This window comes from Hippoglossus hippoglossus, chromosome 1 (assembly GCF_009819705.1).
Source record: "Hippoglossus hippoglossus isolate fHipHip1 chromosome 1, fHipHip1.pri, whole genome shotgun sequence".
In the NCBI taxonomy this organism is placed as follows: domain Eukaryota; kingdom Metazoa; phylum Chordata; class Actinopteri; order Pleuronectiformes; family Pleuronectidae; genus Hippoglossus; species Hippoglossus hippoglossus.
Window position 1 is genome coordinate 30,198,242 of NC_047151.1, and position 6,443 is coordinate 30,204,684.

Below are 6,443 nucleotides of genomic sequence, written 5' to 3' on the forward strand. Positions count from 1 at the left end.
AGTCACTGATCATCTTTATATACAGTCACTGATGGTCTTTATATACAGTCACTGATCATCTTTATATACAGTCACTGATGGTCTTTATATACAGTCACTGATCATCTTTATATACAGTCACTGATGGTCTTTATATACAGTCACTGATCATCTTTATATACAGTCACTGAACATCTTTATATACAGTCACTGATCATCTTTATATACAGTCACTGATCATCTTTATATACAGTCACTGAACATCTTTATATACAGTCACTGATCATCTTTATATACAGTCACTGATGGTCTTTATATACAGTCACTGATGGTCTTTATATACATTCACTGATCATCTTTATATACAGTCACTGATGGTCTTTATATACAGTCAGTGATCATCTTTATATACAGTCACTGATCATCTTTATATACAGTCACTGATGGTCTTTATATACAGTCACTGATGATCTTTATATACAGTCACTGATCATCTTTATATACAGTCACTGATGGTCTTTATATACAGTCACTGATCCTCTTTATATACAGTCACTGATGGTCTTTATATACAGTCACTGATCCTCTTTATATACAGTCACTGATGATCTTTATATACAGTCACTGATGGTCTTTATATACAGTCACTGATCATCTTTATATACAGTCACTGAACATCTTTATATACAGTCACTGATCATCTTTATATACAGTCACTGATGGTCTTTATATACAGTCACTGATGGTCTTTATATACAGTCACTGATCATCTTTATATACAGTCACTGATGGTCTTTATATACAGTCACTGATCATCTTTATATACAGTCACTGAACATCTTTATATACAGTCACTGATCATCTTTATATACAGTCACTGATGGTCTTTATATACAGTCACTGATGGTCTTTATATACAGTCACTGATGATCTTTATATACAGTCACTGATCCTCTTTATATACAGTCACTGATGGTCTTTATATACAGTCACTGATCCTCTTTATATACAGTCACTGATGATCTTTATATACAGTCACTGATGGTCTTTATATACAGTCACTGATCATCTTTATATACAGTCACTGATGGTCTTTATATACAGTCACTGATGGTCTTTATATACAGTCACTGATGGTCTTTATATACAGTCACTAATCATCTTTATATACAGTCACTGATCATCTTTATATACAGTCACTGAACATCTTTATATACAGTCACTGATCATCTTTATATACAGTCACTGATGGTCTTTATATACAGTCACTGATCCTCTTTATATACAGTCACTGATGATCTTTATATACAGTCACTGATGGTCTTTATATACAGTCACTGATCCTCTTTATATACAGTCACTGATGATCTTTATATACAGTCACTGATCCTCTTTATATACAGTCACTGATGGTCTTTATATACAGTCACTAATCATCTTTATATACAGTCACTGATGGTCTTTATATACAGTCACTGATCATCTTTATATACAGTCACTGATGGTCTTTATATACAGTCACTGATGGTCTTTATATACAGTCACTGATGGTCTTTATATACAGTCACTGATCATCTTATATACAGTCACTGATGGTCTTTATATACAGTCACTGATCATCTTTATATACAGTCACTGATGGTCTTTATATACAGTCACTGATCATCTTTATATACAGTCACTGATGGTCTTTATATACAGTCACTGATCATCTTTATATACAGTCACTGAACATCTTTATATACAGTCACTGATCATCTTTATATACAGTCACTGATCATCTTTATATACAGTCACTGAACATCTTTATATACAGTCACTGATCATCTTTATATACAGTCACTGATGGTCTTTATATACAGTCACTGATGGTCTTTATATACATTCACTGATCATCTTTATATACAGTCACTGATGGTCTTTATATACAGTCAGTGATCATCTTTATATACAGTCACTGATCATCTTTATATACAGTCACTGATGGTCTTTATATACAGTCACTGATGATCTTTATATACAGTCACTGATCATCTTTATATACAGTCACTGATGGTCTTTATATACAGTCACTGATCCTCTTTATATACAGTCACTGATGGTCTTTATATACAGTCACTGATCCTCTTTATATACAGTCACTGATGATCTTTATATACAGTCACTGATGGTCTTTATATACAGTCACTGATCATCTTTATATACAGTCACTGAACATCTTTATATACAGTCACTGATCATCTTTATATACAGTCACTGATGGTCTTTATATACAGTCACTGATGGTCTTTATATACAGTCACTGATCATCTTTATATACAGTCACTGATGGTCTTTATATACAGTCACTGATCATCTTTATATACAGTCACTGAACATCTTTATATACAGTCACTGATCATCTTTATATACAGTCACTGATGGTCTTTATATACAGTCACTGATGGTCTTTATATACAGTCACTGATGATCTTTATATACAGTCACTGATCCTCTTTATATACAGTCACTGATGGTCTTTATATACAGTCACTGATCCTCTTTATATACAGTCACTGATGATCTTTATATACAGTCACTGATGGTCTTTATATACAGTCACTGATCATCTTTATATACAGTCACTGATGGTCTTTATATACAGTCACTGATGGTCTTTATATACAGTCACTGATGGTCTTTATATACAGTCACTAATCATCTTTATATACAGTCACTGATCATCTTTATATACAGTCACTGAACATCTTTATATACAGTCACTGATCATCTTTATATACAGTCACTGATGGTCTTTATATACAGTCACTGATCCTCTTTATATACAGTCACTGATGATCTTTATATACAGTCACTGATGGTCTTTATATACAGTCACTGATCCTCTTTATATACAGTCACTGATGATCTTTATATACAGTCACTGATCCTCTTTATATACAGTCACTGATGATCTTTATATACAGTCACTGATCCTCTTTATATACAGTCACTGATGATCTTTATATACAGTCACTGATGGTCTTTATATACAGTCACTGATGGTCTTTATATACAGTCACTGATCATCTTTATATACAGTCACTGATGGTCTTTATATACAGTCACTGATCATCTTTATATACAGTCACTGATCATCTTTATATACAGTCACTGATGGTCTTTATATACAGTCACTGATGGTCTTTATATACAGTCACTGATCATCTTTATATACAGTCACTGATGATCTTTATATACAGTCACTGATGGTCTTTATATACAGTCACTGATGGTCTTTATATACAGTCACTGATGGTCTTTATATACAGTCACTGATCCTCTTTATATACAGTCACTGATGGTCTTTATATACAGTCACTGATCATCTTTATATACAGTCACTGATGGTCTTTATATACAGTCACTAATCATCTTTATATACAGTCACTGATCATCTTTATATACAGTCACTGATGGTCTTTATATACAGTCACTGATGGTCTTTATATACAGTCACTGATCATCTGTATATACAGTCACTGATGGTCTTTATATACAGTCACTGATGATCTTTATATACAGTCACTGATGGTCTTTATATACAGTCACTGATGGTCTTTATATACAGTCACTGATGGTCTTTATATACAGTCACTGATGGTCTTTATATACAGTCACTGATGATCTTTATATACAGTCACTGATGGTCTTTATATACAGTCACTGATGGTCTTTATATACAGTCACTGATCATCTTTATATACAGTCACTGATCATCTTTATATACAGTCACTGATGGTCTTTATATACAGTCACTGATCATCTTTATATACAGTCACTGATGATCTTTATATACAGTCACTGATGGTCTTTATATACAGTCACTGATGGTCTTTATATACAGTCACTGATGGTCTTTATATACAGTCACTGATCCTCTTTATATACAGTCACTGATGATCTTTATATACAGTCACTGATCATCTTTATATACAGTCACTGATCATCTTTATATACAGTCACTGATGGTCTTTATATACAGTCACTGATCATCTTTATATACAGTCACTGATGGTCTTTATATACAGTCACTGATGGTCTTTATATACAGTCACTGATCATCTTTATATACAGTCACTGATCATCTGTATATACAGTCACTGATGGTCTTTATATACAGTCACTGATGGTCTTTATATACAGTCACTGATCATCTTTATATACAGTCACTGATGGTCTTTATATACAGTCACTGATGGTCTTTATATACAGTCACTGATGGTCTTTATATACAGTCACTGATCATCTTTATATACAGTCACTGATGATCTTTATATACAGTCACTGATGGTCTTTATATACAGTCACTGATGGTCTTTATATACAGTCACTGATCATCTTTATATACAGTCACTGATGGTCTTCATATACAGTCACTGATGGTCTTTATATATAGTCACTGATCATCTTTATATACAGTCACTGATCAACTTTATATACAGTCACTGATGATCTTTATATACAGTCACTGATCATCTTTATATACAGTCACTGATGGTCTTTATATATAGTCACTGATGGTCTTTATATATAGTCACTGATGGTCTTTATATACAGTCACTGATCATCTTTATATACAGTCACTGATCATCTTTATATACAGTCACTGATGGTCTTCATATACAGTCACTGATCATCTTTATATACAGTCACTGATGGTCTTTATATACATTCACTGAACATCTTTATATACAGTCACTGATCATCTTTATATACAGTCACTGATCATCTTTATATATAGTCACTGATGGTCTTTATATACAGTCACTGATCATCTATATATACAGTCACTGATGGTCTTTATATACAGTCACTGATCAACTTTATATACAGTCACTGATCATCTTTATATACAGTCACTGATGGTCTTTATATACAGTCACTGATGGTCTTTATATATAGTCACTGATGGTCTTTATATATAGTCACTGATGGTCTTTATATACAGTCACTGATCATCTTTATATACAGTCACTGATCATCTTTATATACAGTCACTGATGGTCTTTATATACAGTCACTGATCATCTTTATATACAGTCACTGATGGTCTTTATATACATTCACTGAACATCTTTATATACAGTCACTGATCATCTTTATATACAGTCACTGATCATCTTTATATATAGTCACTGATGGTCTTTATATACAGTCACTGATCATCTATATATACAGTCACTGATGGTCTTTATATACAGTCACTGATCAACTTTATATACAGTCACTGATCATCTTTATATACAGTCACTGATGGTCTTTATATACAGTCACTGATGGTCTTTATATACAGTCACTGATCCTCTTTATATACAGTCACTGATGGTCTTTATATACAGTCACTGATCCTCTTTATATACAGTCACTGATGGTCTTTATATACAGTCACTGATCTTTATATACAGTCACTGATCCTCTTTATATACAGTCACTGATCTTTATATACAGTCACTGATCCTCTTTATATACAGTCACTGATCTTTATATACAGTCACTGATCCTCTTTATATACAGTCACTGATCATCTTTATATACAGTCACTGATCTTTATATACAGTCACTGATCCTCTTTATATACAGTCACTGATCATCTTTATATACAGTCACTGATCATCTTTATATACAGTCACTGATCATCTTTATATACAGTCACTGATGGTCTTTATATACAGTCACTGATCCTCTTTATATACAGTCACTGATGGTCTTTATATACAGTCACTGATCATCTTTATATACAGTCACTGATCATCTTTATATACAGTCACTGATCATCTTTATATACAGTCACTGATGGTCTTTATATACAGTCACTGATCTTTATATACAGTCACTGATCCTCTTTATATACAGTCACTGATCTTTATATACAGTCACTGATGGTCTTTATATACAGTCACTGATCTTTATATACAGTCACCATCAGTAACTGATCAAAATTATTTAATCACACGTTTGTTGTCATGACAACCATAAGAACTGTAATTTTATTGTAACAGTAATTTTTTTTCTGATTTGCCACAAACACATAAAACAGAAAAACTTGATGATAAATAAATCTATAATGTGACCGACAGTCTGTACAAAACCTTTTAAGAATATAGTATTTTTCTGAACGTCGTCTTAGAAACAATTTGTTTTAGGAGCCGAGTCATTGTTTTTTTTCTGATTTGATTTTTGATGTTGAAAAGTGTTGAATCAGCTGTTTCTGTAGATTCCAGGTAGTTTTATGCCAAAACAATTATTTTCTTTATAGTTTCAGAAACACTCGATTTATCAAGACTGAAACTAAATATATTTGAACTGAAAATGTCAGACTCAGGATTAAATGACGTGTTCAGACTTCATGATACAGTTATTGTTATTTACAGGATTTGGTCGTACAGAGTGCCACGTGTTTGTTTACGTCTCACAACAACTTG